We start from the raw sequence: 25,881 nt of genomic DNA, 5'->3' as shown, positions 1-25,881 counted from the left end.
AAGGATTTAATTGGGAATTCTATCAAACATTCAAAAAAAAAAGTCCTACTTGGCATAAATCATTTGCAAAAACAGAGAAGTATGGTGTTATAGAACTACTGAAAGATAAATTGTCATTTCAATCTTGAAACTTGGGAGAGCTAAGTGTGAGAAAGAAAACTGTTAGATCAATGATATTAATGAATATCAATAAATAATGCTAAATATAATATCAGCAAAGAGTCTTGAGCAGAATACTTAAAAGGTTATATATGTGACCAGGTTTAATTCTATCCCTAGAATTCAATTTTCTTTAGAATTACAAGAGAATAACAATACAACTGCTTAATTATAAAACAGAGAAAAACAGTTTTGAAAAAAAATATATATTTCTATGTTTTAAAAACATTAGAAAACACAGGAATAAATGAACCTTTGTATAATAGGGTTAATAATTTCTTTTTTATCATAAAAGTCTTTTATATTTTCCAGTTAAATGTAAAGATAGTATTGAACATTTATTTTTTATAACATTTTAAGAGTTCCAAATTTTTCTCCCTCCTTCCCTTCCCTCCCCCTTCTCCAAGACAGAAAGCAATCTGGTATAGGTTATGCATGTATAATCATATGAAACATTTCTGCATTAGTCATATTGTGAAAGAAGCATCAGAACAAAGAGGAAAAACCTTAAAAAAGAAAAAAGCAACAAAAGTAGTGTAACGATTGGAATGATGCCACCTGCTAGGGAGTTACTGTAGGAAAGCTCCACCATGAGGAGAAGGCGTCTCAGGGCAAGCCACGCGGTTAGGTCCTTGGCATCAGGAAGTGATGTTTGCTCATAGGTACTGTCTATCAAAGCTACCACCCAATCAACTTGAGGAGCCTCCCATTTCTGGGAGGAGGACACGAAATAGGAAGCAGATGGTGGTGGAGGGGTTCTGGCTCTTTTGCTTCCTGACCTCGCCATGATGGGTCGGATGATGGGGTCTCTTAGCATCAATCCAATCATTACACTTCTAAATGAGACTTGCTCAATATACACATTTCCCAACACCACACAGAACTTCTACAAATATATATTTTGGGACAAAACATTGAATGATTATTTCCCTTGATTATACATAATTATAATGGGGGTTTTGTTTTTTCCTTTCACAATCTGAGGTAGGTGGGAGAGGTATATCAAATTTTTCCTGACTTCACAACTTTTGTTAGGAGAAATTCTTGATCTAACACATAGGTTTAAAAAAAAAAGGTAATTCTAACTACATAAATCTTAAATGTGTTAATAAAATAAGATGAAAACCAAATTAGAAACTATAACATCCTGAATACATCAAGTATTACATGAAAAATGACTCCCAAGTGATTTATATCCATGACAGGGAGAGAACTGACATCCAGGTGTACCAAGGAACCAATGCCAATAGATGAAGTCTTGAAAGGACAGGAAATTTTCCAAAGTCCTGAAAATCCTAAATGACATATGAACACATACTCCAAAGCACTGATGATAGGAAAACGTCATATGAAAATAATTTTACCATTTCTTATGATGTTTTTAAAAAGTTTAAAACAAAAAGGAAACCATCAATATTGATTTTAAGTTTGAAATTCACAAAATGGAAATAAAGTGAACATTTCAGAAAAAGGATTGTACTTTAAAAATGTGAATAGATTGACTTTTTTCTTTTTTAGTAATAATGAGTTCAAAATAACACTTTCAGAGCTGTTCTCCTTCCTTCTGTTCTATTGCTTCTATTATTGGATCACTGTTCTTCCTTATTGCTTTGGGGGGTGAGGGGATGTGGGAGATCAGAGGCAGGACAATCCTATTGTTAGCAGCCCTCCTATTGCTATCTAATTCTACCCAAAACTGAAAAGAAATCAACCAAAAGATATGAAAACACAGAGTCAAGGAACAAAATGACCATAGTGTCCATTCCTCAAAAAGTACTTTGTATTCTATAACTTGTGTGCATCATCTCTTGGTAAAGAGGCAGGTTGAAGAGATCTTGCTAAGTCCCTGATTATATCATTATAGAGATTTATCATTAGAATAAGGAGTGGAATATTTTGTCAAGTTGTTGACCTTCACAATGTTGTTACAATTAACAATGACTCTCTCTAGTCTGAATTAGTCCATACAACTACCTTAGGTTTCCCTGAAATTGCCCAGCTTTATTGCAGAGTATTGTTCCATAGTGTTCACATTTCAAAATGTATTCAGTTGTTGCTGTGTTTATTGTAGGACACCATATCCTACTTTCTGGTTCTTTGATATAACAATGAGCTCCTTTTTTTGATACACTTGGGCTTACTTCATTTCTTGAAAGGCATATGCCCTCTAGTGGTATCACTGAGTCAAAGATTTTGTAATTTGGAGGGAATTTCTTAACTTCAGCAACAGTAAATTGATGTGTCTGCTTTCCAGAACTCTTTGAACAGTTCTATTGTTTTTTCATCTTTGTCACTTGCATGGGGGTGAGATGGAGCCTGAGAAGTAATTTAATTTTTATTTAACTAATTATTGATTTGGACCATTTTTGCTTAAGCTTTTTAAAAAAAAATTTTTTAATTATGTTTATTTTCTCATTTTGATCTATCTCCCCTCTGTGACATGAAAAAGCAAAAACCAAACCAAAAAAATAAAAAAAAAACACCTCCTGTAAAAAGTCCACAATTAAGGAAATGATTCCCCACAATATTGGTGATGCTCATTTTCTTACCACCTTTAACAATCTGAAAATCTTTCTAGTTATTGATTCAGATTACTGACTGTAGATGGAGAGTATTTCTCTCATAATCATTGATAAGTGGCATTTCCTCCTTTCAAAAATGACTCTCTATAGCTTTGGACCATGTGGATTGGAGCCATTCTTAATACACTTGTACAGGACCTAGATTTGTTCTTCAAATAATGTGAGGCCTTCATGAGAGAAATTTGCTGCAAATGTGTTCCCCACTTAATTATTTCCCTTTAAATATAAGATACATTGTGGGATTTTTACATATTAAAAATCACCCATTCAACTGTTTGTGATCCTTTCTATCCCTTATCTGGAGATGAGTTCTTCCAGTATCCATAAATGTGTTTTCCTCATGTTTCCTCTAATATTTTTGAGAAAAACAAGAGAAACTTTATTATCATCATATTTCAAGAATCTGCTTCTACTGCTATAGAAGGGGACATATTTTGCAGAAATGCAGAAGTAGACAGCAAGATGTTAATATGAGATTTGGAGATTTTAGATATCAAAATCAAAAATCTTATAAATTCACTCAGAGAAATAATGTCAGTTCAAATGTTACATAAGGGTTTCTTTTTATGCCATTATATCTACACCTGAAAATATTAGTATGAGTTTAATTTCATAGAGATTTTCATTCTTTTAAGATTGTGTTTTGTTTTTCCAATTGATTATTGGATTAAATTCTATAAAGTATTTCCTTGGTAAATTGGTTACCATGACAAGTGTAAATTAATTCTAGAAATACTATTTTTTTTACCCCCCAAAATATTATTTGGAATTATTGCATGTTGTAACATATTTATAAAGAATTAATTGTAATTTGAGGTTTTTATGACCCCATCTTTTGACTAGAATTAAAAAAAACCCTGGCAAACGCACTGGCCAGGGCTCAGGTGCTGCACCTCCAAACCGCATGGTGCTCCACCCAATGGCTGTAGCCGTCACCATGGCACTGGAAGTTCACATCATCACCACTCATCAACACCTACATGGGCCTGGCAAAATTATAATGAGTGGAAGCCCAGTGAGGGCAGTCAAGTGACTGTCAGTCAGGGCTGCCAGCCAATTAGCTTGGGGCTGTGTGTGGACAGCCCAGGGTTTGCTGGGAAGAAGGGAAGATATTTGCCAATCTGGCATTTGAGCTGGAAAGAGACGGGACACAGCCATGTGTTCTGCTGAGCCCTGGGTGGTGTAATAGCAGGTCCTGTGGTTTTCCTTTCCCCATTTCCTTTTTCCCTTTTCCTTAATTCTACTAATTTTACTTGTGTTCATTCTTGTTAAGAAACCCTGTTCTGTTTTTGAAAGAGGCTGTTAGTCTCCTTCCTTGCTGCAATATTGCGGTGAGCCGCCTAACTAACGCTCCCCAATTAAAATTTGGCCCCTACGTATTCTGAGTCAAAGCAAATTCACATTTTTTGCAGTCATTATTACCCTCAATGTTTAAATCCATATGAGACTTGCATTAGGGGAACTTACCATTTAAGACATTAATTGCCTTTACTCATGAGAGGAATACATACATTGGATAGTCACAGAAGGGGACACACCCATGAGGTAGTGCATTGCCTTGAGAAAGGCCGAGAGAATAGCTACTGACAAGAGCTGAGGTTGGATTCTTTTGGTTTAATTTTCACCCATATGGCACTGGAAGGCAGGACTATGCCATCTGATTTGACACCTGACTTCAATTCCCCCTCCTATATGCCTGATGCCATGGACATCTCAATCCTATGCATCTGATTAAGCCTGACTCAGTTTCCTCCTGTGATAAAACAATGGGGTTTGGCAGATATTCAAAGACTCGCCTGGAGATTAATCTAAACTGATTGAATTAAGTGAAAGTGATTGACTGCTGACTGGCCTACTTCAAGTTAATTGGACTGTAAGCACACCTGGCTGGCCCTTAGAAAGGTATTGTTCTCAGAAGCTGGCACTTTGAACTTAACTCAAGACCACCTTCAGGTCCAGTGAACCAATGGATTTGGATGACACTAACCAATTAGCTTGAAGCAGTGTATAGGGACCGCCTCTCTCCAGACCTATAGAAAGCTTCCACACTCACTTTGAGAAGAGTTCGTGACTGAAGTAGGCTCATAGTGAAGGACTTGAGGAAGAACCAGACCAGGCTGGAACTCTAACTCCACGTGAATAGCTGTATGCTTTAATAAATGCTTAATGCTCAAAGACTGGTGCAAAAGCTTCTAATTTAAGGTGACCACACAATTTAGATTTTAAACATCACACTCCAATATGTTTAGTGACATGGACATATACCCCATAGACTTTTGATTTTAAGCCTGGCATACTGCATGGGCTATATATATTGCTCAAGTGTGGGAATGCTCATCTCCCATCATTTCTCTGTTCTTTTATGTTAACCCCCATAATTATCTCAGGTGTCATAATTACAATGTTGGATTTGGCCTTGACATCTGCTACCAATTATATTAGATTCTTTACTCTCTCATAAAGGCATGAGGATAATTAGGCAGATGATGCAAAAATTGATTAAACAAAGATAAAAATGATTTTTTAAATTAATGTCACAATTGTCTTCTCAATTTACCCTCCACAGGGGAAACTATAGTAATATTAAGTGTTAGAGGATGTTTTAATTTTTGTTTTTATTATATTTCATGTGTAACAAATAAGATTCTGAGTTCCCTTAGACATGGTTTGAGAACTCTCATTGTTTGATTTGATTATTGACAAAGCTATTTAAAGTTGTGTTAAGCTCAATTTTGTAGGAAATTTTCCTGGCTGATTACAAGTATCCACACATCAACACCTGAAAAGATTTCCATTCCACAACTACACCCACAGGACATCCCAAGAAGCATCTGAAAAAAAGACGTCCAAAGACTTAAAAGGCCATTTCCCTACTTTCCTTTTCCACGTTGTATACACTGTTTATAATGTACACTTAACTAAAGGGGAGTGCCTCCTTTAGATTTTTCTGTTTGTGATGTCCACCTGCTAATAGGGGAGTTCCCCCCTTAGCCTTTGTGAACATGTTGCTCAATATCTTTTTCTCTCTTTTCATTCCCTTTACTTTGTTACTCATAAGTATCTTTAACAATATTGCTTCATGTGAGGAAACCATGTTTCTTCACCCGAAGCACAGGGGGGAATGTGATAAAATAATAGAATTTGGCAGATGCCCAGGAGCCCCACCTGATTTCATATTGTTTGAATTGGGTGAGCATGAGAAACTGACTAAGTACCTACTTAAGGATGATTGGATGGAGGCCACAACCTGGCGGGCCCTGAGTGACCTGTTGTTGTACTACTGATATCAGCAAGAGACCACTCTCAACCAACCAGTTTGAAGGACCTCCCCTTTGGGGGAGAGAGAGAGGAACTAGGAAGAGGATGCTCACTGATAGAATTCTCTTTTTTAGTTAGGAGGAACCAGCATGGCAGCAGATGGAGAATGGGGGGCAGGGGAGGGGGGGCCTTAGTCATTCAGACACTGGCTTGGTGGTAAGAGATTTCATATAGGTGGCTAGGAAAGGAAATTGCTTTCTTTCTCTCTGGCTATACCAATTTAGATCAGAGCTAAGATTTCCATGCTATAAGGAATCTGTTCTCAATCTCTCTCTTCACTAACTTATAATATATATTTTAATAAATCTTTATAAGCCTAAACTCTTGCTGAATTTATTAGTGATTTTAGCCAGCTACCACCCAAGACTGGGTGGGGAAGGGGGGAGGATTAGGACCCACAACTTAGATTTTAAACAACACAGTGGATTCTCTGAAGTGCAGCAAGAAGGGAGCTCACTTTGAAAGCCTTTCCACAAGACATTCATAGGGTTTCTCTCCAGTGTGGATTCTCTGATGTGCAGCAAGATGGGAGCTCTGTGTGAAAGCCTTTCCACACTTATTACATTTATAAGCTTTCTCTCCAGTGTGGATTCTCTGATGTGCAAGATGGAAGCTCACTTTGAAAGCCTTTCCACACTGATGACATTCATAGGTTTCTCTCCAGTGTGGATTCTCTGATGTTTAGCAAGACTTGAATTTGCTGTGAAAGTTTTTCCACACTGATCATATTCATAAGGTTTCTCTCCAGTGTGGATTCTCTGATGTGTAGCAAGACTGGAGCTCTGTGTGAAAGCCTTTCCACACTTATTACATTTATAAGGTTTCTCTCCAGTGTGGATTCTCTGATTCTGAGAAAGACTGGAACTCTCTGTGAAAGCCTTTCCAAAATGATTATATTCATAAGGTTTCTCTCCAGTGTGGATTCTCTAATGAGCAGCAAGATGGAAGTTCACTTTGAACGGCTTTCCACACTGATTACATTCATAAAGTTTCTTTCCAGTGTGTATTCTCTGATGTTGAGCAACATTGGAGCTCTGTGTGAAAGCCTTGCCACACTTATTACATTTATAAGGTTTCTCTCCAGTGTGGATTCTCTGATGCTTAGCAAGACTGGAATTTGCTGTGAAAGTTTTTCCACACTGATCACATTCATAAGGTTTCTCTCCAGTGTGGATTCTCTGATTCTGAGAAAGACTGGAACTCTCTGTGAAAGGCTTTACACAATGATTACATTTATGAGGTTTCTCTCCAGTGTGGATTCTCTGATGCTTGGCAAGGTTGGAACTCTGTGTGAAATCCTTTCCACACTGATTACATTCATAAGGTTTCTCTCCAGTGTGGATTCTCTGATGTTTAGCAAGATTGCAACTCTGTGTGAAATCCTTTCCACACTGATTGCATTCATAAGGTTTCTCTCCAGTGTGGATTCTCTGATGTGCAGCAAGATGGGAGCTCACTTTGAAAGCCTTTCCACACTGCTCACATTCATAAGGTTTCTCTCCAGTGTGGATTCTCTGATGCTTGGCAAGAGTGGAGCTCTCTGTGAAAGCCTTTCCACACTGATTACATTCATAAGGTTTCTCTCCAGTGTGGATTCTCTGATGTGCAGCAAGATTGGAGCTCACTGTGAAAGCCTTTCCACACTGATCACATTCATAAGGTTTTTCTCCAGTGTGGATTCTCTGATGCTTGGCAAGACTGGAACACTCTGTGAAAGCCTTCCCACACTGATTACATTTATAAGGTTTCTCTCCGGTGTGGATTCTCTGATGCTTAGCAAGAATAGATCTCTCTGTGAAAGCCTTCCCACACTGATTACAATTATAAGGTTTCTCTCCAGTGTGGATTCTCTGATGTGCAGCAAGATAGGAGCTCAGTTTGAAAACCTTTCCACATTGATTACATTCATAAGGTTTCTCCACTTTATGGATTCTCTGATGTGCAGCAAGATGGGATTCCCCTGGGAAAGTCTTTCCACACTGATTACATTTATAAAACTTTTTTCCATTGTGAATGTTCTGTTGCCTAATAAAATCTGAGTTCCAACCAAAGGCCTTTCCACTACAATGAACTGCATACGTTCTCATTCCATGGTAAGATCTAGCATGGCAAGGAAAATATGATTGATGGGATGAGGTTGCTTTACATTCACTGTATTCAACAGGCTCCTTTCTAATGTGAATTTTCTGAAGAGCAATGAACTTAGAGTTCAGACTGAAGGCCTTCCCACTTTTGTCACTTTTCTGATGTCTAATGAGATCAGAATTCAAATTCAAGGCCATTTCCAGATGATTACCTTTGTACATTTGCATTTGAAGAGACTTCTCCTGGGCCTTAAAGGGCTCTAGTTGTTGAGGAAACCATTTATTATCTTCACTGTCCTGAACATATTCATTCCATGAAGTCCTTCTCTTACTGTTATTTAAGACTGAAGACAGTATGAAGGCCTTTTCAATTTCACCAAACTCAAAGATACTCTTACCCACCTTGCTTTCAGAGTCACAGATTTCTTTCAGATTCAAGTTACAGGCACCATCACTCTCAACTCTATGCTGGCCAAATTCTTCCACAGAAATGTTCACCTTTGTACCCATCTTCTTCACAACCAACCTAGTGTCTCCACCTGAGGAAAACAATTATGTATTAAGAGAAAGATACAGGGGGCAGCTAGATGGCACAGTGGTTAAAGCACCGGCCCTGAATTCAGGAGTACCTGAGTTCAAATCCAGCCTCAGACACTTGACACTTACTAGCTGTGTGACCCTGGGCAAGTCACTTAACCCCCATTGCCTGAAAAAAAAAAAAAAGAGAAAGATACATACATGTAAAAATATGTTCTTTTGTCATGTGACATAATGTCAACTTATTCATATTTAATCTCCCAAGTGAAAATGAAGAATTTTTAGTTGAAAATAGGCAGAATGAATCTTTGAAAACCCCTGCAAGATGACTCATTTTATTTTGGAAATAGTGAGGGTTTTTTTCCCCTACAATTACATGTAAAGGTAGCTTTCAAAATTTATTTCCCATACAATTTTGAGTTTCAATTTTTTTCCCTCCTTCCTTTTCCTTCCCCCTTCCCAAAATAGCAAGCAATCTAATGTAGTTTATACATGTGGAATGATGTGTATACATTTCCACATTGTACATGTCGTGAAAGAAAAAACAGGCCAAAAGGGCAAAACCACTGTAGTGAAAATTTCAAAGTTGTAGTGTTAGACAAAGAAAGGGAAAAGAAAATAGGTTTATTGAGAGAGGGATCCTTTGTTTGTTTGGGTTTTTTTTTTTTAGTGAGGCAATTGGGGTTAAGTGACTTGCCCAGGGTCACACAGCTAGTATGTGTCACCTAGCTGCCCCAGGGATCCTTTCTTACAACAGAGCTGGTCTCAGTTCTAGGATCCAAAGACCCCAAGCCTCAAAATTCAGGGATATTTAGACACAATGACTCCTCCCAATATTTATCATAACCCAAGTGATACAAATACAATAAACATGGAAAAGGGAGAAAGAAACCATCAGATACCAGCATAGTCACTTGCAATTCTATATATTGTTTTAAAATAACACTGTTACTAAGTAACAGGCTCGTAACATATGAAACCAGATACTGGATTGCACCTTTGCCATCTTGGATGTGTCCTCTCTGACCTATATTTTTCTTTTTTCTCAGTTATCAAGACTTTCCACCATATTGAGTAAGCTTGGCTTTCTAACTTCTCTCCAGCTCTCATTGGTCCCTTACACCTCAGATGGAACTATTTTATGTATTTGATCTTTAAGCTGATCAGTGGCTAGACTAACCACAATTGGAAGTCAGGTAGTTAAACCTTTGGTTAAGCTTGTCGAGTAGGCAAGTTAGCATTTCCCTTAGCTCCTTTCAATATATATCTTAGTTACTTCATTATCATTTTCTTAAGCTACTAAAGAATATCTAAATCATCTAAATGATAGTTTGTAGTCTAAACTGATTACTAATACTGTTAAGTCACTTATATTTAAGGGGTGGGGAAAATCCCACTCACACCATGAGAAACAAAAAAAAACAGAAAAAATGTGAAAATACCATGCCTCAATGTTCTTTCAGACTCCATCATTTTTTCTCTGGATATGAATCATGTTTTCCATCATGGGCCCTTAGGAATTGTCTTGGATCATTGTATTAGTGAGAAGAGCTAAGTCTTTCATAGATGATCATTGCATGATGTTGCTGTTAATGGTGTACAAGGTTCTGGTTTTGGTCATTTCACTCAGCAACAGTTCATATAGGTCTTTCTGGGTTTTTCTGAAATCTGTCTGCTCGTCATTTCACATAGCACATTATTACATTATATTTCTATACCACAACTTGTTCAGCCATTACCCAAAAGACAGACATTGCCTCAGTTTCAAATTATTTGGAACCATAAAAAATCCAGCTATATATATATATAAAATTTTGACCAATATTTATTTTATTCCAGTTTATTTTATTCCAGTTACATGTAAAGACTTTTCAAATTTGTTTTTATAAGATTTTGAATTTTCTTCCTCCCTCTCTCCCCTCCTGCCTCCCCAATATAGAAAGCAATGTGATATAAGGGAAAAATCTCAAAAAAGGGGAAAAAAAAGTAGAAACATTATAGTGCAATTTGTATTCAAATTCTACAGTTCTTTTTTTCTGGAGGTAGAGAGCATTTATCATCATGAGTCCTTTGGAACTATCCTGAACCACTGTATTGCTGAGAAGAGTAAAGTCTATCACAGTTGATCAACACACAATGTTGCTGATACTGTGTACAATGTTCTCCTGGTTCTGCTCATCTCACTCAGCATCAGTTCATGTGAGTCCTTCCAGATTTCTCTGAAATCTGCTTCCTCATCATTTCTTCACATTGATTTTTTTTTTTAACTTTATGTTCTTACTTTTCTGTCTCCCTCCCTCCCCCACCCTCCCTATGGAATCAAGCAAGTCAATATAAGTCATCCATGTGCAGTCATGCCAAGCATCTTCACATTGAAGACAGACAGACAGAAAAGAAGACAGACAGGAACCACACTTTGATCTCTATTCAAACACCAGCAGCTCTTCCTCCTTTGATGGTTTGCACCTTTCATACGACCTTCTGATGACGTCCTGCTCATCATTTCTATCACACTTACTGTTGCTTCCTGTATTACCCTCTATCTTATTCCCTCCCCTTGATATTTACTCCACATTTTCTCTCTTCTTTCACCCTAACCTTCCTCAAAAGTGTTTTGCTTTTTACTGCCCCCTGCCCCAATCTGCCCTCCCTTCCTTCATGCAAAACAATCTGGTACTGGCAAAGAAATAGAGTATTAGATAAGTGGAAGAGAATAGCTACATATTACAGTATCGTAATTGATTAAAGTATATAAGTATATGACAAAGCCAAATATCTAAGCTTTCATAACAAATACTCATTATCTGACAAAAAAAGGATGGGAAAATTAGAAAAGAGAATGACAGAAAGTACATGAAAAAAACAACATCTCACACTGTGCTTTAAAATAAAGTGATAAAGCGTGATACCTTAAGCAAATTAAAAGAGCATGGAACAGGGCAAGAATTTAGGAACAAAGAAGACATAGAAAGCTTTACAAAATGTAAAATAGATACTTTTTATTATATAAAATTAAAAAGCTGTTGCACTAACAAAACCATTTGAACCTAAATTATAAGGAAAGCAGAAAACTGGGAAAGAATTTTTGAAACATGTATCTCTGACAAATGCCACATTTCTCCAATATATAGAGAAAGGAATGAAATTAAGAAAAATAGAAGTCATTCCCCAAGAAATAAATAGACAATGAATATGAACAGACAGTTTTCAGACAAAGAAATTAAAGCTCTCCATAGTCATGTGAAAAAAATGTTCTAAATCACTATGGATCAGGGAAATATAAGTTAAAACAACTCTGAGGTAGCACCTCACACTAATGGTGGAGTGTACAAACTCTTGGTGGAGTTATGAATTGATCGAACTAAGTCCAAAGGATTATGAAACTGTGCATAACCTCTGATCCAGTAGAACCACTGCTAGGGTTATATCCCAAGAAATCACAAAAAAGGGAAAAAGACCTATTTATACAAAAATGTTTATAACAGCCCTCTTTGTAGTGGCAAAGAAAATACAAGGGATACCCATCAATTGGGGAATGGCTAAACAACCAGTGGTAGATGACTGTAAAGGAACATTATTGTGCTATAAGGAATCACGAGCAAGATGGATTCAGAAAGTCCTTATCATCAACTGATGAGCAGAATCAGAAGAACATTGTGCACAGTGACAATGATGTTGTTTGAAGAAGAAATGTGAATGAGTTAACTATTCTCAACAATAAAATGACCCAAGATAATCCAAAAGGACTGACGATGAAACATAATCTCCACTCACAAAGACAGAACTAATATTGAGCACAGACTAAAGCATGACATTTTTCACTTTCTTTCATTTATTTCTTTGGTGTTTTCTTATATAAAATGACTAATACGGTAATGTTTTCTATAATTGCCCAAGTATAACATGTATCTGCCTTCTGCCTCAGGGAAGGTGTAGGAAAGGGAGACAGGGAGGGAGGGACAGAATAGTAAACTCAAAACTTTAAAATAAAAATGTTTATTAAAAAATATTCGGGGCGGCTAGGTGGCGCAGTAGATAAAGCACCAGCCCTGGAGTCAGTAGTACCTGAGTTCAAATCTGATCTCAGACACTTAACACTTACTAGCTGTGTGACCCTGGGCAAGTCACTTAACCCCAATTGCCTCACTAAAAAAAAAAAATTATTCAATGGCACCTTATGCAGTAAAGAATTGCCAAGGTTTGTTTGCTGTATATTTTTCTCCTGGAACAACAAGGAGATATATGTTTCAGGAATTAATATATCTCATTGTGCAGTGATTCCCAACCATCACGATTAGGCATAAAATGATGTTATTTAAAAAAAAAAAGACTTCTGTTTGCTTTCACTGCTTCAAGTTGCTGACCAATTCACTTAATCCCCCACCTAGCTGTCAAATGCGTTTACTACAGGACACTTTTGATCATGTCACTGCCCACTCAATAAAACACTTCCTATGGCCTCCCAATTAACTGGATCTAATATGAAATCCTCTGCTTGGCTGTTAAAGCCCTTTATCATCAGCCCCTCTCCTATTTTCCCAGGCTTCTTTCACCTCATTTTCCCTTCACATGTATGAAAATCAGGTTTTTTTTGTTTCTTGACCAGCAACATCTCCTGACTTCATGTTCTCTCTGGCTGTCCCTCATGTTTGCTCTGGCTTCCCTGAAGTACCACCTAAAATTCTTCCTTTTAAATTACTTCTCCTCCTGTCTTCCTTACCCATCGGGCCTTCTCTATCTTAATTACCCCCAATTTATCCTGAATACATTGGGTTGCCAGATCCTTGTTTACATGTTGTGTTCCCCTTTAGACTGAACTCCTTAAGAGCAAGGCTTATCTTTTGCCATTCTTTGTGTTCCTGGTGTTTAGCAGTGTCTGGAACATAGTAGGTGTTTAGTCAATGTTTTTTGACTGGAATAAAGACTAGGAAACAATTCAGAATGGAGACCCTCAGACCCTTTGAGATACTTTCAGGAGAGTTCTATGCCCCAAAGTTCAAAATGATGATTTCTTATACCATCAAAATTTTAGAACTACAAGATGTGAGAAAATAATGGGGTTAAAGGGGACCCAGAGAGCCCTGCCTGACCTTTCTTAAGGCCAGCCCAGAGTCAGGAGAATTTCAGAGGAAATGTAATTGTACCTTGGGCTATGAATACAGACACCAGAAGTTAAATCCACACCTACCTGAAAAGCCTTGCCCCCCACAGAGAGTCTGTCCTCTGGGCTCTGGCATCAGCACATACTGCTCCAGACCACCCTCAAGTCCAATGAACCAATAGATTTGAATGATGCTGGCCAATTAGCTAGAAGCAGGGTGTAAGGGCTGCCTCTCCACCTGACCTTAAGGAGTGTACACTCTTGGACTCTCTCTCTTGGCCTTGGGACTCTGAAGGAGCAGCCACGTGGCTCACTATCAGTCTCCCCTCTGAACTTTTGGGGGCATGTGCTCTATCTTTACTAATATTTAATATGATTTAATAAATGCTTAATGCCCCAAACTGGTGCTATAGCCTCTAATTTCTAAGTAGCTATGTATTAGAAACCCCAGCTAAGTTTTCCTACAACTTAGGATAGAAATAGGTCCCTCCCATTTAATTTTGTTTTGTTTTTTTGTTTTTTTTTAGTGAGGCAATTGGGGTTAAGTGACTTGCCCAGGGTCACACAGCTAGTAAGTGTTAAGTGTCTGAGGCCAGATTTGAACCCAGGTATTCCTGACTCCAAGGCCAGTGCTCTATCCACTGCGCCACCTAGCTGCCCCCCATTTAATTTTAAATGCCATAAGGAAACTGAAAGGCCAAGGAGTCTGACTTGCTCCCCTGTATGAGGAAATTGGGGCTCTAAGCTTCAGGCACTTGCACAGGATCCCACTGCTGAAATGTGTCTAAAAATCAATCCCAAGTAAGCCCTTCCTGCCCACAAGTCCAGCACTCCCTGCACCACAACACTTAGGAGACCTCTTGTCATAAGAGCCCTCATACACCTGATTTATGTCACTCACCTTGCCAGGAGTTCCTTGGACCTTTGTGCTCTACCATCCCTGGTGATTCCCCTTCCTGGAAAGGATAGATCAAATCTTCTCTAGAAACTGGAAGTCCTAGGAATATAGGAAAAGGAAGGGAGGAGAATAGAGAGAAATGTACAATTTAGTTCTCTTTAGGGAATGAAGACATGCAAGGAAAGAGGACAGGATGGTTCCCAGGATGTCTCAAGGACAGTTCCCAAGGTATTGATTGCTGGGATCTTTAGAGGCAGCCTGAGATCACACAAGCCATTTCATATCAGAAAACTTCGCCTTTATTCACCTCTTTCCTAGAAGGATGGGAACACTGCCTAACTTCAATTATCTAGAAATTGGAGGCACTGGTAGTGCAGTGGTAACAGCCCAGGGCCTAGAGTCACTAAGACCATTTCAAACCAGTGTCAGGCACATGGGAGCTGTATCCCCCTGGACAAGTTGTGTAACCTGTTTGCCTGTTACCTCAACTATGAAATGGGGATGACAATACTACCAAACTAATAGGGATGTTGCTAAGATCAAATGACAGTAAGTTTAATACACTTTGTCCAGTGCTAGATATAAAGCAGGTATGTATGAATGCTTATTCCATTCCCTTCCTTTCCCAACATCTGGACTGGAATTTGAGGGAACAAAGAAGGAAGCATCAGGACAAACTTGCTAGGCCTGGCAGGATGGGGAGCAGGGAGCTACCATGTTAGTAGCTCAGTCACCAGAGGCAAAGGTCCTTACCCACAGAGAGCAGGTTCTGGACATTCTCCAGCATGACCTCCTTGTACAGCTCTCTCTGAGAATGGTCCAAGAGGTGCCACTCCTCCTGGGTGAAATCCACAGCCACATCCTTGAAGGTCACCAACTCCTAAGTCATCAAATGTCACATGATTTAGAGATGAAAAAGACTTCAGAATTCACCTAATCCAGCCCTCATCAACTTAGAGTAAGAAACTGAAGCACAGAAGGCATTTGCCCAAAACTCCTATGAGAGGAAGCAACACTTGAAACCACATCCAATAAGAGCCCAATGGAATATTGAGAGAAGCATTTTATATTGAAGTGAGAACCATGTTAGAATGATAAAAGTTGAATAAAGGTCTTACTATGAAATGTTTCTCCCCATAGGCTCAGGGAGGAGGTATGTGCTCTGTGAGTGAAGTATCAGAGACAAAGGAGAAGAAAGCAAAGTAATATGAAATTCTTCCTCACCCGAAGGGATATGTTACATTTCTTTTTATTTTTTTCCCGTTACATGTAAAGATAGTTCTCAACTTTTGTTTATACAGGCTTTCCAATTTCAGATTTTTCTCCCTCCCTCCCCTCTCCCTTAGAAAGCAGGTAATCTGATAAAGGTTTTATATATATATATATAAATATATATACACATACACATAATAACATTAATCCTATTTCTGCATTAGTCATGTTATAAGAGAAAAATCAGAGCAATGATGAAAAACCTCAAAATAGAAAAAAAACAACAGCACCCAAAACAAAAGAAATAATATGGTTCAATCAGCATCTATACTCCACAGTTCTTTTTTTTTTTTTCTTGGATTTGGAGATCCTCTTCTATCATGATTTCGCTGGAACTCGTCTGCACCATTGCATTGGTGAGAAGAATCTAGTCCATCACAGTAGATCATATGTTACATTTCTTAAGGGATATGTTAATGAAATTTTATAAAGAATTTATGAGAAATTGGCAAATACTTTATAATGTGGGGGGGGGGTAAAAACCTTACAAAGAAAAAAAAACTTAGTTAATTCCTGAAAAGGCTGAAATAAAGTCCTATTTAGATAAAAGTATGAAGAGCATTCTTAAGAAATATTGCTTACGGGGAGACCTAAGTGTCGCACTGGATAAAGCACGGGCCCTAAATTCAGGAGGACCTGAGTGATTTGTCAAATTTATGAAAATTTGACTTTTATTTCCTTCAACTGCTTTAGCAGCAAAAGGAAGATACAAAGAGGTCCTTCCTGCCAAGGTTCTTCTGAGGATCCAATGAGATGTTCTTTGTAAAGAACTTCACACCAAGCCTGGCACTTAGTCCATGCTGATCCTCCTCCTTTTCCTCCCTCCCACAGCCTCCTAAGTGGAGGCCCTACCTTTTGTCTCTCAGCACTCTGGGTCATCCTCTTCACTATTGCCAAACTTTTCTTCCTTAGCATGGATCTGACCATGTAACTGCTACTCAGATAACTCCAATGGCCTCTGGGATCATACAGCAACCCCTCCCTTTAGCTTCAATGCCACATACAACCTGGTCCCAACCTCTCTTTCAGCCTCACAAGACACTCACTACTCACCCTCTTGCCTTTGCAACCCAGACACATTAGTCTTCTCTCTTTCTGGGCTCTGCTCTTCCTCCTTGCCTTTCTGCCTCTTTTACTCCATGTGGCTGTCCCTCTGTCCCTTGAAAACACATTTTCTGCACAAAGCCTTGCCTGATATCTTAAACCACTGGGAGCCTCTCCTCCAAATTAATTTCTATTGAGTACCATTGTATTTATCTGAATTTATCCAATCCTATTGATGCTGTACCTGTCTTTGTCAGTACTTCTTGTCTGTTCTATGAGGATTTAAGCTCACTGCAGTGGCCATTATTCCATTAATTGCAGCTATCTCTCTCACAAGTAGTACAGTGCCTGTTGTCCTTTGTTCTCAAAGAGGAACAAACTGACATCACTATTACAATCATGCTACAATGTCTGACTGGCTGATCAGACCAGTACACCCTCGGAATACTCTACCACAGGTCCAGACCTTCAATTTGCTATTCAGTATAATAGTTCTTGTGCCCTACAATTTTCTTCAGAGCTTTCAAAATACTGAGGTAGCTCTGGGAATGCATGAGTCAACCACATAATCAATGTGGACATCCCTGAAAAGTAGACTGCCAAGGGAAGTGAGCATATCTACAGGATTTAAATCTTCTCCACTTGCTGGAACTGATGGTTACAGATATGCAAGGGGGTGGTCCTGGATGACAAAGCACCAGTGTTTTCTTAGTGCTAATTATGAGGCCAAAATAAACAACAGAGAATTGACCCCTATTTTGTTCCATATCAATCAGAGGGTGCACTAAATGCATAATAATCTGCAAACAAACAATAAAAATATGCCCTAAACACTCCCTCTACTTTTCTCTTGTCTTTTCAAGTTGAATAATTTACCCATTTCAATAGGTGACATTGATGCTGTGTTTCACCTCATTGAAGGCATCTGACTGGGAAAGGGCAGGAGTCCATGATCCAGAACCCAGGCAAGCATGACATCATGGAATAGATGTTCAATGATGATAAAGTTCTACAGGCAACCAGATTTGGACATAATTTTCCATAACTCCTCACAACTGACAGTATCAAAAGCCTTAGTGATGAACATTGTGTACAGACCTCTGCTCTGCCCCTGGCATTTCTCCTGGCATTGTCAATGAGCAAACACCCTATTGACTATTCCGCAGCCATTTCTGCAGCCACACTGGCTCTCAGGTAGATGGCTATCTTCCAGGTGAAGGCTCAGCCTATTAAGGAGGATTGTGTAAAGAATCTTGCCAGCTCCTGATTGTCACAGGACAATCCATTTCCTTTACCTTCATACACATGGACAATGGAGGTATCCATGAGCTCCTGGGGGATAACTTCCTCTTTCCATGTACTCCAGAAAACGTTAGCCAAGGTTTGTAGGAGCAATGGACCCCCCCACACTGCAAATCTCAGCTGGAATAAAATCAGCACCAGATGCTTTGTCAGAGGAGAGGAGCTAATGGCACTCAAACTTCCTCAGTTGGAAATCTGGTTAGAGAGGGATTGACTTCAACCTGAGGTAAATGGCCAGTGGCTTCATGATTGATTGATGACAGTCTGTTGAGATCATTATGGATGTATTCAGCCCATCTCTGCAGGATCATGTCCTTATCATTTACCAGTGTGTCCCCTTCCTCACTGAGTAGTTGAGATGCACCATAGGTCTTTGGTCCATAGCCTTGGCATTTTTCTGCAAGGCAAGCACATTGTCACAGGCCTTTCATTCAGTCCTTTTGGTAGGCATACAAGCTTGGTGACTAGATTAGTTTTGATTGCAAAACCTATGCCAGATTCCCTGGGCTCCCCTTCACTGTGGCCACTTCAAATAAAAAAAAATGTGTCTCCAGCCCCAACTTGAGGAAGCTGGTCTTCATTGACCAGCCTTGTTTTACTTAGGGCTGCTGTTGGGATGTGATACTGCCTGAGTTCTCTTTCATCTCTGTTCATCTTTCAGATCGACTTGATTGTCTGCTGTCCCTAAGGGTGCCCACATTTCATATACTGATGGGGAGTGGAATCACCTGTGCAGAAATTTTTTTCTGTTTTTCTTTTGACAGGAAGGTGGGATCCCTGCATGTTGTTGTTATCAGGCCATGGTTGAGTAAGCATATTATTTTTAGGGCATATTTTCTATCCCATTCCTCATCCCAGGAGGAGAACAATGCATACGAATCTGGCCAGCAATGCTAAGATAGCCAGGGGGCTGCCATGTGCCCCTGCTGCTTTCAGGGAGAAGAGGGCTGGGGCCTAGGCCACCTGTGTGCAGGGTAGTAGCTATACCTCCCAGTGAATCTCCATCTGCTGCTACATCACTTGCCTGTCACCACAGGACATTGAGGGAGATAAAAACAATAAAGTGCTATGGGTGATGTCTTTTAATTCATTCATAAATTGCATTTGAGTCAGAGCTGTACCAAGTCATCAGCCTCACTCCTCCTTCCAGAGTTGTCACAGTCCGGGGCAGAACAGAATCAAGGTACCTGGTGATGGCTTGAGCTGCAGGGCATGGCCTGGGCTTGTCAGGGGAATACCTTGGTCTTCAATGTCTAAGCAAGCTCTCAGTGCTCCAAAGTACCTGCTTCAGCTGCCTTCATGGCCATTGGGATAAATCGTTCTTATCCACCCAATCCACGGGGGGACGTCTTCACAGGCTTGGGGTAGACACCTGCCCCACCCCCACCTCAGTTAACTCCAACCTGGTTAGTCCTTCTGCTGAAATAGGTTACTGGGCTGTGGCTGCTGTGCATGATACAGCTTCTTGGAGCCAGGGGAGGCCTGGCTGTACCAGGGAGACACCAAAGGGGAAAGCAGCCCTGAAAAGGCCTTGGCAGCCCTCACCCCAGGGGCACTATTCTTCCCTGAACATGCCATGATTCCTGCTTCACTCAGCCCTCTAGAGCCCCCCCAGAGCCCTGGCCATGCTCACTGGGAAGGACTGTCAACAGGCCCAACTCTTGTCCCCCTCCTGCTGCTCTCTGGACATCTTCATGGCACCCCCAACCAGTCTCTTTCCTCCTTTAACTCTGGGAAGCACAAGGACATCTTTTGTACTCTCATCCCCCAACTCTTATCACTGAGGCTCTGATGTACCAAGTGGCTCATGGTGCTTAAAGTGAACTTTTGAGAAAACATCATTAACTCCATTTGATGCTAGACTGGCTGTTCTTAAATCAAGGTACTGAATGAATATCCCCTTCAGGACCTCTCTTCCCCAGTCACTTTAAGAAAACACTCAGGACTCACTTCCTGTCTTGTTATTCTGTCTAAGGTGGTACAAAGGGCTTAGCAAATGGTAATTAACTCCCTGACTAATCAAGCTGCTCCTGTCTTCTTTAGACTGGTTTTGAGTACCAATGCTAAACATCTTTGTATCTAAACTTTCAAATCTAAGTCTCAATTCAGTTTTTACTTTTGCTCAAAATGCACCTTTTCTCCACTATTAGGTCTTTATACCAAAGAGACCATAAAAAAGGGCAAAGGACCCACATGTACAAAAATATTTATAGCAGGGACAGCTAGGTGGTGCATAAAGCACCAGCCCTGAATTCAGGAGGACTTGAGTTCAAATCCCACCTCAGACACTTGACACTTACTAGCTGTGTGATTCTGGGCAAGTCACTTAACCCTCACTGCCCTGCTATATATATGGGGGTTAAGTATATATGTGCTCTTTTTGTGGTTGGAAAGAATTGTTTTGATTCTTCTTTCACTACATAAGCAGATATATTTTAATGTGATAGTACATATATAACCTATATCAGACTGCTTGCTGTCTTGGAGCGGGGGAGAGAGAGAGGAAAATTATAAATCTTATAAACACAAATGTTGAGCGGCAGGTAGGTGGCACAGTAGATAAAGCACTGCCCCTGGATTTAGGAGGACCTGAGTTTCAATCTAGCATCAGACACTTGGCACTTACTACCTGTGTGACCCTGGGCAAGTCACTTTTTTTTTCTTTTTTTTGGATAGGCAATTGGGGTTAAATGACTTGCCCAGGGTCACACAGCTGGTAAATGTCAAGCCTCTGAGGTCACATTTGAACTCAGGTCATCCTGAATCCAGGGGCAGTGAGTGCCACCTGGGCTGGTACTCTATCCACTGCGCCACCTAGCTGCCCCAATGGTCAAGTCATTTAACCCTCATTGACCTGCCCCCCCCCCGCAATGTTGAAAACTATCTCTACATGTAATTAGAAAATAATAAAATACTTTTATGATTAAAAAGTACCTTTCCCTATCTCTGTGCCCCAACCCAGTCTTATCTAAGACCTCCTTGTAAGCCTGTCTACGGTAACAAGACCTAACCCATGCTACCCAAAGGTTAGGTCACATAACTCAGGAGGGGAGACTGTCTCTCCATCATCTGTGGAACTCTGAGACACACGTGTCCATCACCCACTCAGGGAGGGCGACACTCTCCAGAGAGAATAGACAAACCAGAGTTTACTGTCTGGCTGAAACTTGTGCTCCCTTATTCTGGCCGTCCCCAGGAAGGACCCTGACAAATGTCCCAACAGGATCATGGGAGATAATGTTTATATGGCTCCCATAACACAGCAGACACCAGATAACCCTGTCTAGTCTTCTTGCACCTCAGTCCTCTTCTCTCTGACCTGGGGAAACGGGCCTCCTGGATGATCCTTGACCAAGACCCTCCATCGCTTGACTCTGTGCCTTTCCAATGACTGTCTCTCATGCTTGCACTGATCCCCTCCTCACCTGGGCCTCCTGCTGTTGTGGGAAGAGGGACCCCAAACCCCAAGGAATCATTAAACTTTCCCAAGGGGAAAGCAGCTCCCCCTCCCATCTCCAGAAAATGGTGTGGCTGAGTAAAGAGACCCTGGTCTGCAAGGAACAAAGATGACATACTGATGAGGGTGGGTGCTATTCCTCCCCAGGCACTCCTTACCAGTTGTTTCCCTGCCAGTGGTCTTGCCCCTCCTAACTGCTTTGCACACAGCTTTTGTGTGTAAACATAGAAAGGACCAGCTCTTCTCTTACCCAGGGAGACAGGCTTTCAGCAGTGATTCTGTCTCCTGGTCATATGTTCCTCTCTCCTAATAAATCTCTTTTCATTTTGCAAGATTTGTGATGAGCCTCCAATTCATGGGTGAGCTTGCCTCCTGATCCAGGTCACAAGTCTCCCAACATTATGGTGCTGAAACCCAGTAAAAGTCATTAGGCAGGTAAAAAGGTGGGCTGCTCATGTGGCTCTTGGATTCCCCAGGTGGGGTGTACACTCTGCTTTCTCCTGTAAGGATCCAAAGTCTCAGTGAGTGGCCCCACTGTCTGAGGTATGAATAGCCAACCAGGCTACTTCTAGATTCTCTTTGATTTACAGTCACACGACATCCAGACTTAAGCAATGCTCAGGGTTTTGTCAGCACCCACTTGGGGGCAGGTGTGGGCATCTGTCCCTGAGGTCTAGCCCAGCCAACCATGATAGGGGACAAGGATACAGCATTCCCTGTGGTCTTCCCTGCTCAGGTGTATCCTTAAAAAATTGGGGGGAAAAAATGGGACTTAGGTACAAAGAAGTGAATGATTTTCCATTGTAACACATGGTTTATGATGAGCCTGAAATTCTTTGGCTGAGGTAGCCCCTAGATCCAGGTTACAAGGCCCCCAACACTGGCTTCCTTCACATCTCAGCAAAATCTTCACTTTCTGAAAATGAGCTTTTCCTGGTCCCTGACACTGCTTGGGCCTTCCCTCTGAGGGGGCCTCCCATTCATACTGTAGAGACCTTGTGTGGACCCAGCTGCTGCCATGTTATCTCCCAAGGAGACTGTGAGCCATTTGAGGGCAGGGATAGTTATTGTTTAAATCTTCCTTTGCATCCCCAGTACGTTGGCACAGTGCTTGGCACAGAGGAGTCACTGTCTAAATACTCATTGATGCGACCTAAGAAATGACAAATGAGAGGGATTCAGACAGACCAGGGAAGACTGGGGTGGCCTGAGGCAGAAGGAAATGAGCAGAACCAGCACCATGTCTGCTCTGCTGACAGCCCTGCAGAGGACAATGTACACGTTACAGGTAAAGGCTTCCTGGGCTCTGCTGGATTCCACCTTTGCTGATGCTGGTCAGGTCTGTGGATGGGCCGCACTCACCCGGGATGAGGGTCTCTGGGTCCCTGGGGCCATCCTCTCTGGTTCCAGGCTCTCTCCTTGGAATACACTTTGGTTGTCTGCAAACTGGCCTGGGGAGGGAGAAGGGTCTCAGAGTGGGAGAGACATTGGCTTTGCGTTTTCCTCCTGGGGTGGACACTGGCCTACCTGGAATTACAGAGCTTGAAGTCTCAGAGCACTTGCAAATGACCTGCCCTCAGGGGAGAGACTCTAACCAGAACAGAAGGACAGCAGGGAGGGTCAGGCTTGGAAGTGACCTTGGCCTGAACAGGAAAGAACTTGCCACTTTCTCTAATTCCTTTGGCCTCCTGCCCCTCCCCCATCTTCCAGCAGAGGCCCAGGAGGAAGAAGGGACTGGGGATCCCAGAGGGGAGGGGACCAGGCAGACTCCAGTCCCAGAGCCCTACCTCCATCTGATACTATGGGTGAGATATGTAGGTCAGGCAACTCTGAACTCATGGTGAAACTGGGCATGGCATCCTAGGACCTTTGGGATGGGACAGGTTTTCTTCATAAGTAGGAAGAGACACCCCCAGAGCCAGGATTGGAGGGGGGCTTGCTCCTGGCCAGCCAAGAGGAAATTGACCAAGAGGTCACAATGGGAGAGATAGGGGGCTTGGTGGGTGGAACACTGACCCTCCTCACTTAAATCTAATTCATGCTAGTCATAACATGTGAATACATAACATGAAATCTTTACATATAACAGGAAAACAAACTAGGAAAAAAAAAGAAAAAGAAAAAGAAAGCCAAATGAAGGAGAATGCACACATACACAGACCCACTTCTCTGTCTGCTTGGCTTGGGGGTGAGGCCTACTACTGCTCAGCTGAGAATTAAGAGCTTTCCCAGGGACCTCAGGGTTCTAAGAGAGGGATGGCTTTCTGACAATGGGAACAGCAGCAGAAAGACAAAGCCTGGGGAAGGAGCAACACAAAGGAGGAGAAGCCAAAAGGCCAGTTGGGCTGCTCAGGCCTGGGTGAAGGGGACTGTGTGTAAGCACCTCGGATGGTAGCTGGGGCCAGGCTCTGAAGAGCTTTCAAATAGCATCCAGAGGGGCAGCTAGGTGGCGCAGTGGATAGAGCACCGGCCCTAGAGTCAGGAGTACCTGAGTTCAAATCTGGCCTCAGACACTTAATACTTATTATCTGTGTGACCCTGAGCCAGTCACTTAACCCCAATTGCCTCACTAAAAAAAAAAACAAACAAAAAAAAAACAAATAGCATCCAGAGGCATCTAGACCTGCTCCTCAATATTATAGGAGTCACTGGAATGTCCTGAGTGGATGTGATATGGGGAGGCCTGAACTTTCAGCCTGTAGGAGTCCATCACCTTCACCTTAGATTTTTTTCCTCCCAAAGCCAATAGAGTTAGATAAATCAATCCAATTAAGTTCCTTGATAGGGCCTATGTGCAGAAGTGGCTCATATGGGGAGATTTGTTTACTTGGCCCCAGAAAAGAGAATCCTTCCTAAAGCCTGTATCCAAGGTGGTTCAGGAAAATAGTAGAGGGAAGGGGTACAGAGAGGACTTGAAAGAAAAATGAAAAGCAAAAATAAATAGTGAAACTGTAATACTTGGAGAAAACAAGAGGTAACTATCAGACAAAGTAAAAGGATAAAGAAGAAAGAGATTTAGCACCAAATTGGCTATAGGGAGATGGGGCCAAGACAGCAATAACTGGGGAGTCACCAATAAGATATTCCAAAGGAATTAACTAGAGACCCACCTCCTCTGGCCCCACCAGATATTCTGGGCATGAGAAAACATCCCCATTGAAACAACCTTTGCAACTCCTAAGAGGAAGGTTAACATTCTCCCCAAATCACCTGACATCCTATCTCTATACCCAACCACCCCAATGAGCAAAGTGGCTGCCCAGCCTTGGATGGACTGAGGCTGTGTAAAACCCTATTTATGCCTCTACTTCCCCTTGTTCCCTTGAGATGCTCCCCACAGGGCAGCTGCCAGGGAGCTGATGCTACTTTATCTTCAGGCAGGGATTCCAGCTAGATGGGCCTGGAGGCAGGAAAAACTTGAGTTCAAATCTGACCTCAGACACTTTCTCTGTGTGACTCTGGGCAATTCACTTGACCTGCTTGTCTCACTTTCCTCAATTATGAAAGAAGGAGAATAATGGCATCTACCCCAAAGGCTGCTGTGAGGATTCCATTTCCCAAGTGCTCAGCAGTGCCTGGCACCTGGGTGCTAGAGAAAGGCTAGCTCTGATTATTCTTATTACTGTCCAGGAGGTTTTGGGGACCTCTGGGCTGAGGAATTCCCCAACACTGACCTAAACTTGCTGAAGGAACAACACTGATTGTCCTCTGCACCCCAGTGCAGTGTCTGGAACATACAGATGAGGAAACTGAGAGGGCAAGACATCAAGTCACTTAAGAGAGGTGACAGCCATGTGAGAGAGGTTTGGACACAGGTCTAGCTGACTGAGGTCCAGCAGTACCCACTGTACCACCCAGCTAGTTCCCTTCAGAGAGATGCCTGAGAGCTACTTCAGAAAAGCAGGCCCAGGACTGAGGGAGAGTTACCCCCATGGGGAGTGAGGTGGGCAGGGAGAAAATGGAACCAAATCAGACCAGAGGAAGGAGTTATTGATTCCTTGGTTATCAGTCCAACAGGCAGGAGAAGAACCAGGACAGGTGACAATCTCCATGGACAAGTGTTTATCCAATGCGGGGGAAGGTTGGCAACAACCACAGCTATAGAGAAGTCAGGGAAAAGCCAATGA

At 41.3% G+C, this 25,881-nt stretch overlaps 1 protein-coding gene and 1 pseudogene across 1 annotated transcript in view; both read right to left on the bottom strand.

Annotated features, from left to right (window-relative positions):
* Window positions 1-25,881, bottom strand: part of LOC122748371 (zinc finger protein 850-like) — a gene marked incomplete at its 3' end in the record, with an annotated part of 465,756 nt that overhangs the window by 319,217 nt on the left and 120,658 nt on the right. The window lies entirely within an intron of this gene.
* The window catches only part of LOC122746598, a 31,132-nt pseudogene continuing 11,645 nt past the window's right edge, over window positions 6,395-25,881 (bottom strand).

This window comes from Dromiciops gliroides, chromosome 3 (genome assembly GCF_019393635.1).
Source record: "Dromiciops gliroides isolate mDroGli1 chromosome 3, mDroGli1.pri, whole genome shotgun sequence".
Lineage (NCBI taxonomy): Eukaryota > Metazoa > Chordata > Mammalia > Microbiotheria > Microbiotheriidae > Dromiciops > Dromiciops gliroides.
Note: the sequence above shows the minus strand (reverse complement) of the source record. Positions and strands in the feature narration are given on the sequence as shown.